A 13,676-nucleotide genomic window follows, 5' to 3' on the forward strand; every position below is an offset into this window, starting at 1 on the left:
TTGAACTGACTTTGATTTCAGCTCAGGTGGTGATCTTAGGGTTGTGGGATTAAGTCCCATGTGGGCTCCAGGCTTGGGGCAGGGGGCGGGCGGGGGGGAGTCTGTTTCTTTCCCAATCTCTCCCTCTCCCTTCCCTCTCCCCCTCATTGTGCTCTCTCTCTAAAATAAATAATCTTCAAAAAATAAAAAGAGAGAACATTCATTTGCTTACTATTCATAATAGCCCAAACTGGAAGCCATTTAAATGTTCACTAACAACAGAATGGATAGGGACACCTGGGTGGTTCAGTTGGTTAAGCCTCTGCCTTCCCCTCAGGTCATGCTCCGAGGGTCCGGGATCAAGCCCCGAATTGGGCTCCTTGCTCAGCGGGGAGCTTGCTTCTCTCTCTGCCTGCCACTTCCCCTGCTTGTGCTGTTGCTTGCTCTCTCTCTCTAGCAAATAAATAAAAATCTTGAAAAAACAAAAACAATGGGGTGCCTGGGTGGCTCAGTCGGTTGAGCCTCTGCCTTCGGCTCAGGTCATGATCCCAGGGTCCTGGGATCGAGCCCCGAGTCAAGCTCTCTGCTCGGCAGGGAGCCTGCTTCCCCCTCTCTCTCTGCCTGCCTCTCCTGCCTATTTGTGATCTTTCTTCTCGGTCAAATAATAAAATATTAAAAAAAACCCAAAAACAAAACAAAACCAAAAAAACAATAGAATGGATAATAAATCGCAGTATATCCCATACAATGGGATACTATACCACAATGAAAATTAAAAAATGTAAATAATATATATTATATGTCACATATATTACAAATAAATATAAATAAGAAATGAGCAATGTGATTCCATTTATATAAAATTTCCAAGGCAGGCAAAAAGAAAGTATACTGTTTTTTTCTTAAAAGATTTTACTTGGGGTTGCCTTGGTGGCTCAATTGGCTAAGCGTCGGCCCTTGGCTCAGATTATGATCCCAGGCTCCTGGGATCCAGTCCTGCATTGAGCTCCTTACTCAGTAGGGAGCCTGCTTCTCCCTCTCTCTCTGCCTGTTCTGCCTGCAGCTCTCCCTGCTTCTGCTCTCTCTGACAAATAAACAAAATCTAAAAAAAAAAAAAAAGATTTTATTTATTTATTTGAGAGAGAATAAAAAAGAGAGAGAGAGCATGAGCTGGAGGAGAGGCAGAGGGAGAGGGAGAAACAGACTCCCCACCGAGCAGGAGCCGGATGTAAGGTTCCATCCCAGGGCCCTGAGATCATGACCTGAGCTAAAGGCAGACGCCCAGTGCACTGAGCCACCCAGGTGCCCCGAAAGTATATTGTTTAGGTATGTAGCACGGGTGTTCAAAGTATACAGAAAAGCAAGGAAGTGATTACCATAAAAATCCAATAGTGCTTACTTGTGTGGTGGTAGAGAAAGGGATGTGTCTAAAAGGGACATAAAAGGGGTGCCTGGGTGGCTCAGTCAGATGTCAACTCTTGACTTTGGCTCAGGTTATGATCCCAAGGTCCTGAGATCGTGTCTTGAGGGCTCTGTGCTTAGTACAGAGTCTGCTTGAGATTCTTTCTCTCCCTCTGCCCCTCCCCCTGCTTGCATTTTCTAAATAGATGGATAGATAGATAGATAGATAAATTTTTTTTTTTAAAGGGGCACATACAAGGATTTGGTGATGATGGCCATTTCTTAATGACCTAGAAGGTGGTTGTTACACTAGTGCTCATTTCATAATTAACCATATTCTGAACAGTGACGTTGTAGGTTTGCATGTTATATTTTACAATAAAAAGGCTTTAAAAATCTAGTTTGCTTTTTTTGGATCGTAAGAAGTTGTATCTTCCTCTGACTTGGTAAGAATTATTTGTATGTGATGTCGATGTATGTTTGGAGAATCTTGTGTTTATAAAACATGTCTTTGGTGAGTGTGGAAGTTTCCAAAGAAAGGCCAGAGTTAGGTTGGCATGGTAATGACTGTCTTCCAAGACATCTTAGAGGCGGTATCTATCATGGGAATTTACCACAGGACAGAATCTAGGTCTCGGCCGGCCAGCCTGAGAACCCCAGTTCTGTCAGTGTCTCAGAGTGAATCTGATTCCACGACGTCGACCTAAAATAATAAACTCAAAAGACCTTACTGTTGAAAATAGCATTTTGGGGGTGCCTGGGTGGCTCAGTGGGTTAAGCCGCTGCCTTCGGCTCAGGTCATGATCTCAGGGTCCTGGGATCGAGCCCCGCATCGGGCTCTCTGCTCAGCAGGGAGCCTGCTTCCTCCTCTCTCTCTGCCTGCCTCTCTGCCTGCTTGTGATCTCTCTCTGTCAAATAAATAAATAAAATCTTTAAAAAAAAAAAAGAAAATAGCATTTTGTTCATTCGCAATGAGATATAAGTATGTGGCAGTCTTCATAGTCATGAAAACCTGGTCAGTGTATTCTCCCCAGAAACGGAAGTGACTTGGGAATCCTAGTTACTTAAAATCAACTTGGTGAGCATACAATCAGAGCAAATATTTAATGCATGGCCCTCTGCTGTAGCCATCTCCACAGCTGGAATGGACTCTCCGGGGCAGGCTGGATATTTGTGTCACACTGTCAGAATGCTGTAATAAGCCACCTTTTTTGGTGTAACTGCACAGACCCTACCTCTCCACTCAGGAGAGCTTCCCACCCCCTTCTGTGGTCCCTACCATGTTTGTTTCCCCTGATTAAACCCTGACTGATGGGAATGCCTGGGTGGCTCAGTTGGTTAAGTGTCTGCCTTCGGTTCAGGTCATGATCCCAGAGTCCTGGGATCAAGTTCCGCATCAGGCTCCCTGCTCAGTGGGGAGACTGCTTCTGCCTCTGCCTGCTGTTCTCCCTGCTTGTGCTCACTCTCTTGCTCTCGCTCTCTCTCTCTCTCTGACAAATAAATAAATAAAATCTTTAAACCCTGACTGAGACATGGTGATCTCACTCCTGAGCTTTCGTGGGCACTTACCCTCACTGAGCCACTGAATACTGTCTACAATGACTTTGGATAGTTCTCTTCAACTCCCCCCAAAAAACCTAATCAAAAGCACTGTGTTCTCTGAATCTATGATGATAGAAGTCAGACTATTGGTTATCTCTGAGGGCGAGGGAGGTAGACTGAAAAAGGGTCTAAGGGAACTTTCTGGGGTGATGGAAACGTTCCATATCTTGATCTGGATGGTGTTTACACGGATGAAAATACAACAAGCTGTTCGCTTGCGATTCATGCATGTTACATGCAAATTACACTTACCGTATTTTTAGCTTATTCTCAGTTTGCACCTTGCGGATGATCGTATTTATTTATTTATTTATTTTAAAGATTTTATTTATTTATTTGACAGAGAGAGATCACAAGTAGACGGAGAGGCAGGCAGAGAGAGAGAGAGAGAGGGAAGCAGGCTCCCCGCTGAGCAGAGAGCCCGATGTGGGGCTCGATCCCAGGACCCTGAGATCATGACCTGAGCCGAAGGCAGCGGCTTAACCCACTGAGCCACCCAGGTGCCCCGCGGATGATCGTATTTAAACCAACGTGAATAGGAGCCATTGTTCATTCAGTTTGTTCATTCACTCCCTCATTCATTCCTGAATCCAACGTTGTGCCTTTACAATGTGCTCTGTGAATTCGGCTCTGCTAACTTGGAGCTGAATCTTGGGGAAATAACCTGAGAATTTGTATCCTATTTGGGGCGGGGGAAGGGGAAAATGCTTCCTTTCATACGGTTCACCTCCCTGTGAGCAGGGACCCAAGTTCACAGAGCACATTGTAAACACAACACTGGATGGATGGATGAATGAATGAATAAGTGAAGAAATTAACAAATGATGGCTTCTATTTAGCTATGAAGAGTGAAATGGAGGGAATCTTCTGCTAATGAAGAGATCACAGCAAGTTCAACGTCCAGGTAATTTCAAAGGCAAAAACAGGGCAAGACTGGGGCACCTGGTTGACTCAGTCAGTGGAGCATGCGACTCTTGATCTCTAGGTCATGAGTTCAAGCTCCATCCATGTTGGGGGTAGATATTACTTAAACTAAACAAAACAAGGGCACCTGGGTGGCTCAGTTGGTTGGGCAACTGCCTTCGGCTCAGGTCATGATCCCGGGGTCCCAGGATCGAGTCCCACATCGGACTTGCAGCTCCATGGTGAGTCTGCTTCTCCCTCTGACCTTCTCCCCTCTCAGGCTCTCTCTCACTCTCTCTCTCTCAAATAAATAAAAAAAATCTTAAAAACAAAACAAAACAAAAGAGAAAAATACCAGCACAGCACAAGACAATGCCTCAGCGACAAGTGTTTTCAAGACACTCTCTGGAGGGGTGCCTGGGTGGCTTAGTCATTAAGCATCTGCCTTCCGCTCAGTTCATGATCCCGGGTTCCTGGGATCAAGCCCTGGCTCAGGCTCCCTGCTCAGCGGGAAGCCTGCTTCTTCCTCTCCCTCTCCCCCTGTTTGTGTTCTTGCTCTCACTCTCTCTGTCAAATAAATAAATGAAAAAAACATTTTTTTAATTGCAGAGTTCTCTTTGGTGGGTGAGGGAAAAAAGACAGTCTCTGGAGCTCACAGGAGCTGGCTGGGATGCCTGATCACCTGAACAGACCCTTGGCCCTCTACTTCTCCCATCACCTCCCCTTTTGTCTTTTCTGCCTTTCTCAGCCCACTTTGAACCCATGTGCCACTCCTCCTTATTCTTTCTCTTAACCACACCCTGATTCCCTTTCCTCTCTGTCTTCTCTTCCACATGTTGGACCAAACCCTGGTCTGGGAACCATGTGGCTGCCTACCTTCTCTTCCCATCCCGGGCTGCTGACTGGTGCTGTGGAAACTCCCCCGCCGCTAGGATCGGCTCTCAGCTGAGCCCTCCAGCCTGCCTGACCATTCTTTCCCCTGACCTGGTCACTGCCTCCTCCCTCCCTCCCCCACCTCCACAGCTATTTAAAGCTTCCAGCAATGTCTTTAAGCCCCTATTCGCCCTCCAATCCCTTGGGAGACCACACTGCTAGCACCAGCCAGCTGGTGGGCATCCATCGTTCTGACCATAAGGGGAAAGAGTCTAGACTGCGAAGCGTGAATTGGTCATTACCGATCCATTACCAGCATCAGGAAACCAACTGAGCTGTCTCCTCTCATCACTTCTGCCAGCTACTTCCCCTTCTTTATGAATGCGATGACTTATGAATGAAAAATCTCCAATCTCCAGATACCCTCCCTCACCCTCGGGAGGGCCCCACCAAGAACACCGCACACAGCAGCCTGCCGAGTGCCTCGTACTGATCCACTTTCGGTCATTAGTGAGATTAGTGAGAGTGGAAAGGGAAGCGTCTGACCTTGGCTCTGCACTGTTGTGTGCTCACGCCTGGCCTGCCTGGGTCTTAAGTTTGCCATGCTAGGTGAGGTGCCGGGGTTGGGGAGAGAAGGGTGGGTCAGACCTAGCCTTATTATGTTTCTAGCCCACTCTGTGTTTGAACGTTTGGGTTGACCCTCTTTCACCCGTTGTCAGGCTGTCTCTCGGTACCTGCTTCAGCCACCCAGCTGCAGTTTGTTGGATGCTTTAAGTACGCTTTTAAAAAAATTTTTAAAGCTTGGGTACCTGGATGGCTCAGGTCATGATCTCAGGGTCCTGGGATAGAGCCCTGCATCGGGCTCTCTGCTCGGCGGGGAGCCTGCTTCCCCCTCTCTCTCTGCCTGCCTCTCTGCCTACTTGTGATCTCTCTTTCTCTCTGTATCAAATAAATAAATAAAATCTGAAAAAAAAAGTTTTTAAAGCTTTTCTTTTTAAAGTACTCTCTACACCTAACATGGGACTCAAACTCACAACCCGAGATCAGGAGTCGCACACTCTACTGACTGAGCCGGCCAGGCTCCCCAGTACATTTCCTACTTTAGAATAGTTTTAGGTTTACAGACATATTGCAAAAATAGTACAGAGAGATCCCCCACGTCCCATGTCCAGTTTCCCCTGTTGTTAACATCTTTTCTTCTTGCGGTATATTTGTCAAAACTGATGAACCAATATGAGCACATTATTATTCACTAAAGCCCATACTCCAGATTCCCCCAGTTCTTACATAATCCAGCTGGAGCTTTGATTTCTTTCCTTCCATCCTCGTCTCCTGAATTTGCCTTGACCTAGGCCTGGAGTTCTGCACCTGAGGTCACTCCCCTCCCCAACCCCTGTACATTCATGCTTCTCTCCTCCTCAGCCCTACCCCCAGCAACGAGGGCACCACCAGGTAGGTGAGCCTGAACCCTGAAAGGCCCCAGGGACCAGCGCTTCTGACCAGTGCTAGTCCCTGCAGCTATCACGGTGTTTCCTGCAACCACTGCGCTCTTCCTTCTTGAAATCACGTTAAGTCTAGCCGTATCACGTTCTACAAAACTGGAAACTGTATGTACTTGGCTTCTTCAGAAATCATTTGGTTTCAGGTGACTCATTTACTCACCTTAAGATTGGAACAAAAACAGGGGTCCATTATGGGCAAGACCTCAGGGTTTATAACAGTGTTGGATAAAGAGCTCCTAAGAGCACAGACTCTGTTATTCAACTGCTGTTGGGGGTGGGGTGCACCTGGCTGGCTCAGTCGGAAGATTGTGCAACTGTTGATGGGGGGGGCCGTGAGTTCGAGCCCCACATTGGATGTAGAGATCACTCAAACAAACAAACAAACAAACAAAAAAGGCATCTTTCAACTGCCTGTTGGACAAGTTACTTTACCTTTCAGGGCTCAGTTTCCTCATCTGTAAAATCACGATAATGGTGGTATCAATGCCATACATCAGGTGAGGATCAAGGTTAACACACGCCAAGCACTTAGAACAGTGTTGGGTACACTGAGCACTCAGTCATCCTTAGCTATAACGAATATGATGATGATAATAACAGTATCTCAAGGAAGAACCAAGTGGTAGGACGAGTATCAGAAACAGGACAGAAAAACAGGAAAGAAGGTTCCTCTCATTTTCGTTTAAGGCTACGGGATCTCTCTCTCTCCTGCTCCTCTCTGAGTGATTCCTTCTGCTGTCTTCTGCAGGCTGGGACACAGGTAGAAAATAAAACTTAGTGTCCAGTGTCCCCAAGCTAGAAGACTCAGTGTCAGTGTTCACATTCCAAACTTCTGGAAGAGAGAAACTTTCTGGAAGAGAGATCCCGAGCCCCCATCAGGATCAGGCGACCCCCAGGGGTCCCGCAAGTGTGGGCATGTGTGGGTGCTTGTGTGGAGCCAATAGATTCTAAGGCTTTCTCTCATAGGCTGAGGGGGGTGGCGGGTTCTCTTAAAAGGGGGTGTAGTAGGGGCACCTGGGTGGCTCAGTTGGTTAAAAGCCTCTGCCTTCGGCTCAGGTCATGATCTCGGGGTCCTGGGATCGAGCCCCACATCAGGCTCCCTGCTCAACGGGAAGGCTGCTTCTCCCTCTGCCCCTTCCCCTGCTCTCTCTCTCTAAATAAATAAATAAAATCTTTAAAAATAAAAAAGGGGGGTATGGTAATTTTCTATTACCCCTGACAAGTAACCCCCAAACTCAGTGGCGTCAAACAACAATGCTCATTTATGATCTGTCGGGGTTTCCATGGGTCCGGTGTTTGGGAGCAGCTCATCTGGGTGGTACTGGCTTAAGATTTCTCATGCCGTTGGGGTCAGATGGTGGCCAGAGGCTGTATCTCATCAAAGGCTTCTACATTCGCCTGTCTGGCACCTGGGCTGGGAAGACTCAAACAGCTGGGGGCTGGGCCAGCTGGAGTATATGGGACATCTCTCTATTTCTGCATGGTCTCCCCACATGGACATTCCAGCATGGCAGCTTCAGGGTAACCAGCTGTCCTATACGGGTACTCAGGACTCCAAGGCTCAAGCATGTGTCCTAAAAAGGAGACAAAGCCAGATGGAAGCCCAATCACCTTCTAGAATCTGGCTTCAGAAGGCCACTGAACATCACCTCTTTGCTTGCTGGCTTGGACAAGGCAATAGAAAGATCTGCCGATGTGTGAGGGAAGGGAACATAGACCCCCTCCCCCCCCACACAACACAGCACCTGTCAGTGGATGCCTGTTGAAGTCACATTGGATGAAGAGCCCGTGGGCTGGGATATTTATTGGCCTGGCCGTCTTTGGGAAAATATGACCTGCCACATGGGATTTGCGTACAGATTAGGACACAATGGTTGTCACATCAAATATAATACCTTCCCATGTCTTCTACCCAAGAATATATTATAAACATTTCTCTACATAATTATTCTTCTACAACATCCTTTTAGAAGAAGTGTGCATTTTAAAAATTCATGTAATCAGCTACATACTCATTGTAAAAAAATCAAAATAGAGAAATGCATAAAGAAAAAAATAGATGGTTTCCTCTTCTCTTCCCTCTAATTATACTCCCTAGGGGTAACAATAGGTTTTATGCCTTTCTACCCTTTCTTCTCTCTCTCTGTCTCTTTAAGAAAGATTTATTTATTTATTTTAGATAAAGCAAAAGAGAGAGGGGAACAGGGGCAGAGAGAGAGAGAGTCTCAAGCAGACTCACTGCTGAGCGCGGAGCCCAACGGGGGGCTCCATCTCACGACCCTGAGATCATGACCTGACCTGAAACCAAGAGTCAGTCGCTTAACCAACTGCGCCAAATGGAGGGGGGGTATCTCTCTCTTATCTCTCTTTCTCTCTCTCAATGATTTTATTGTTTTAAGTAATCTGTACACCCAACATGGGGCTCAAGCTGACAAGCCTGAGATCAAGAGTTGCGTACTCTACCCACTGGGCCAGCTGGGTGTCGCTGTATCATACTTTACACAGAGGCAGAGTGTTATGAATGTGTCTGCTGTTTAGTTTAAGCTCTGCTTTTCAAAACGGGCTCTAATTGTTGGATCGAGAAGTGTTCAAGGTACACAGATCGACTGAACTATATTTTTGAGATGTTTCTCATACTTGCACAAACAGGGAAGCTGAACCTAAGCAGGTGTGCGGCCTGGGCTCAGTGGCACCTAAGGCTTGATGTCTAACGGGGCCTTATTCAGCTATGAATTTGGACATTCTGGTTGCTTGAGCCTGCCTCCAAGGCTAACGGAATCCTGCTTCTAGAATATTCCGCCTTGGCCTCAAATGAACCTGGAACGCAAGGATGGAGCTGGGACTCCTTTACACACATGGAAGAGGTTGTGCTACTATTGCTGGGTGTGCTGGTTAATATATACCTGGCTGCTTTGGGCCTGAGACTCACTCTCCTTAAAAGCTGGTGGCCAGGGGTGCCTGGGGGGGCTCAGTCGGTGAAGCATCTGCCTTCGGCTCAGGTCATGATCCCAGGGTCCTAGGATCAAGCCCCGTGTAGGGCTCCCTGCTCAGCAGGGGGTCTCCTTCTCCCTCTGCCTCTGGCCCTTCTTCCCTGCCACCAACCTCAACACTTTCTCTCTCTCGCTCAACAAAAAAATAGAATGTAACAAAACAAAACAAGCTGGTGGCAAGGTGAGGCATAAATAGGTCCCACATGCCTTGGACTGATGACTGCAGCAAGACAGCCTCATGGGAGTGCCTTGACCTGTCTGGCCGTAGTGAGTTCACAACATTATGGATATACCCCAGTTTAATTTTCCAAACCCGTCTCCACAGACAGTTAAAATATTTCCAATGTTTTGCCTTTACATGAAATGCTGTGGGACCATCCATTTAACAGAACTTTTCAATAATTGTTTATTTCCTTGTGTGGATGCATCCTTATTTACCGACCGAATCTCCTATTTTTTTGTATCTCAGGTTTGGGCAGACTCTAGATCTGAATTCAGATCTGGCTGATGGAGAAGCCCAAGTCTTGCCCAATACTGCTCGACAGAATTTTTGAGAACATGGAACCCGGGCGTGAAGGTGCCAGGAACTGATTGTGGATGTTGCTCTTCTCCCAGCTCCTATGTGGGCATTTCAACCCAGACCTCAATTGACTTTTCACCTCTTGGGGTCCGCTTGAAATGACTCTATCCTTGTTACAGGTATGATTTTTTTCTGAACAAACACAAGAAATCTTGTCGTTACAAATCTAATTTTCAAAGCCAGGAAGGTGCAAAGCCTAGACGTCAGTAAATGGAGTTAAATATAACCTCGTGCACGGAGCAATATATTTAACATCCTAATTAATAATTCAGAGCATCAAATGCAGGGTGGAATGATATTATGTCTGCGCTGCCTGTTTGTGGGAAAATTTGCTACCTTAACTGCATTACAGTCATCTTTCACCCACCAACCAAAAGGCAAACCAGAGACATGTGCCAAGAAGGGGCAAGCATATATTCATGACAAAGGGAGGGAATAGCATTATTCTAATATACCAGCCATAACGCTACTGAGTAGGGAAGGGACTTCTTTAAATTCCACTTTCCGAGACAATGGAGATTTTGATGTGGATTTTTGCCTTCATTATAGTGTTTTATAGTCTGTGTTCCTAAGAACTGGGTCAGATTTGCATTATGTCTGTAATTTATTTTGGAGTGCCTGATATGTACATTCTCAGGTGAGCGGTTTATATAATGTGATGTGAATACCAGAGTTTTTAAGTTAGAGGAGGGTTTGTTGTTTTAACTGAAATAACGACTTGGCCCCTCCTGATTGTACATCCTATACATAGTTCAGTGTAACTTAATTTTTTTTTTTTCCCCTCCGTAAATTCCTCTGTGATTTCCCCTCCTGGAGATCCGGTCTTCCCCGCCCCACACAACTCTTCTCCATGGCCCCCAGACAGCTAGAAAGTAAGTTCTATCTTTTCTGATCCTCCGGAGTATTTTATCATTCTTTATCTTATACAGCAGGGTGCCTACTTAGTTAGAATTTTAATTTGTTTAGAGGCAAGAGAAGTTGCTTGTTAAAAGCTGTCTGGGTTCTGTTTATAAGTTTATTCTGTATGGTGTTATTCATAATTGAAAAAGATGGCAAACGACCCGAGAATCCACCCGTTGAAGACTTTGGGTTAAACAACTTCCAGCATGTTCACACCTTGGAATACTGTGCAGCTGTCATAGGAACAGAAAGCCCCCCGGATTGATTATCAAGATTATACTGTGAAGTGAAAAAAAAAAAAAAAAATCCAGGAGCTACCGTTTCTGTAAAAAGGAGGGGACTATATAGATGCATGTATATTGGCCCGTACAGACAAACTATTTCTGGAGGAAGCACAAGAAACCGGTAAAACTGGTTGTTTTCCGGGAGGATCTGGGTGACTGAGAGCAGGGTGGTGGTGGTGGGGACACTTTCTCTAGGTATCCTTCGATATCTTTTGAATGTTGAAACATGCAAATGTCTGACGTGTTCAAATCATAAATGCGCCAAATGGAAATTAAATAACCAAAAGGAAGGCAAAAAAGAGATCCTTAAACCACCTCTCTTGGTTATGTAAATGTGTGGTGACAGGTGGGGGGGGGAGGGGTCTAAGAGGACCTTTCCGTGCAGCTGGATGTGGCCAGCCTCTTCCCAGCAGAGACTGTCCCCGGGCAGATCTGTTCGGGGCTTAAGGGGTTCCTGGATGTTAAGATGTCTCCCTTCTCTGATGGGTTGAAAGGGTCCTTGTGTGTGTGTGTGGGGGTCCGTTGTCCAGAGAGGGGACATGAAACGTTTGGGGAAATGCACCAAGAAGGAAGAAGCTTGACTAGGATCAATACCTTTGACGTTGGCTGTTGCTGGGGAAGATCGATTCTTGCAGACCAAGCCCCAGGTGTGTTGTGGAAACAGGGGCTGCATGGAGGCAAGTCAAGACGGCCCCTGCTGGGGGATGGCTCACATTCTCTAGTTCTTTCTCCTCCAGGTGTTTGGAAGCAGGACCGCACTGGAATTGGCCTGGCATCTTGGATAATTCACCATTAGAGGAGCTGCAAGAGAGAAACTGGGCTTTTCATTCATCTGGGTATGTGGACCCCCAAGCAGTCAATTTGAATATGTCAGTGACTTGAAGGGGAGTGGAATCTGTCATCCCAAACTATGTCTCTTTGGCAAAAGGATTACATTAGGCTGATTTTTTTTTTCTTTTTTAAGAAACAGTGGACAGAAGAAAAACTTTGAAAACCCAGTGAAAGTTACCCATTTGTAAGAGAAAATTACATGTATAAGGGAGCTCTCCATTTGTAAGGGTGTCTCCCTCTCTGTACCAGGATGACTCAATCTCTAGAAACTCTGATCCGTGGAGAAGACAATGACCTAAATCTGCATAACATCTTTACCCTTGATTACTGCGCTTTGCCTGATAACTTCCCATAAGTGAGCTTTTCCTCCCCCAACTTTTTATTTTTTAAAGATTTTATTTTTAAGTAATCTGTTCACTGAAAGTGGAGCTTGAACTCATAACCAAGAGATCCAGAACGGCATGCTTTACCAACTGAGCCAGCCGGGCATACCCGCCCCAACATCTTCTTTTGTCTTTTAGCCAGAGATGGTATGTAAGGTGGGGATCTGGCCCATTTTGGGGAGTTACTCAGTTTTCCTGGGTCTCTCCCACGCATAAAGGAGGTATACACAGTATCAGAGGTACTTGTTTTTCTCTTGTTACTCTTTTATTATGCATTTATTATCAGCCATGAACCTAGAAGGGTAGAGGGAAAATGAGTTCCTCCCCTACAGACTGAGTGATTATTAAGGTGTCATTGTTAATTGTTGAGGTGGGGGTGAGATATTGGTATGGTGGTTATGGTTACAAGGATTCCTTGTCTTTAAAAGATACATACTAAGTATCTAAGAATAAAAGGATTGGGTGGCTGAGACTTGCTTCAAAAAATCCAGTAAGGGGGTGCCTGGCTGGCTCGGTTGGTAGAGCATGTGACTCTTGATCTTGGGGTCGTGAGTTCAAGACCCATACTGAGTGCAGAGACTACTTAAAAATACAATCTTAAAAATGTTTTTTTAAAAAAAATCCAGTAGGGAGGAGGTGGGGGGAAGGAAAAAGTGGGTGGGGTATAGAGGAACCGAGATTGGCGATAAATGGTAGAACTAGTTACACTGGGTGGTTGGATGATGGGTATGTGGGGGCTTATTACGCCATTCTCTCTACTTCTGTTTTAGTTTGAAGGTATTAAATTTTTAAAAATATATATATTTTCTTAAAGACCAAGGCCATATGAATTTTTTTAAAAGATTTTTATTTATTTATTTATTTGACAGACAGAGATCACAAGTAGGCAGAGAGGCAGGCAGAGAGAGAGAGAGGGAAGCAGGCTCCCCGCCGAGCAGAGAGCCCGATGCAGGGCTTGATCCCAGGACCCTGAGATCATGACCTGAGCTGAAGGCAGAGGCTTAACCCCCTGAGCCACCCAGGCACCCCGCATATGAATTTATTTAACCCCAAACTGGTAAAATCCTGCCCTGTCAATTATGGTCTATACAATTTGTTCCTTGGCTGGGCTGACCTATTTGATTTCTTCACTCTTAGAGTCACTCCCATGGAATGAAGAACTTGTCTTCAACATCTCTCTCCATCTCAGCACCCAAGTTTTTTGCCGGGCACATGGAGGCAGCAGAGGACAGTGGTTAAAAGAAAGAGTACTGGACACACCCGCAGCTCACATCTGGGTGCGGCCACTTAGTAACTGGGCAAGATAGCTTTTCTCTGCCTCAGTGACCTCATCTGTTCTCATCTGGGCAACAGGAATAGAAAAAAAAAACTTACACATGAAAGCCTATGAAAAGGATCAGACAAGGTGATATCTACAGTGTTACATAGTCTCTGATACATAAAAAGAC

Source organism: Lutra lutra, chromosome X (genome assembly GCF_902655055.1).
Source record: "Lutra lutra chromosome X, mLutLut1.2, whole genome shotgun sequence".
Lineage (NCBI taxonomy): Eukaryota > Metazoa > Chordata > Mammalia > Carnivora > Mustelidae > Lutra > Lutra lutra.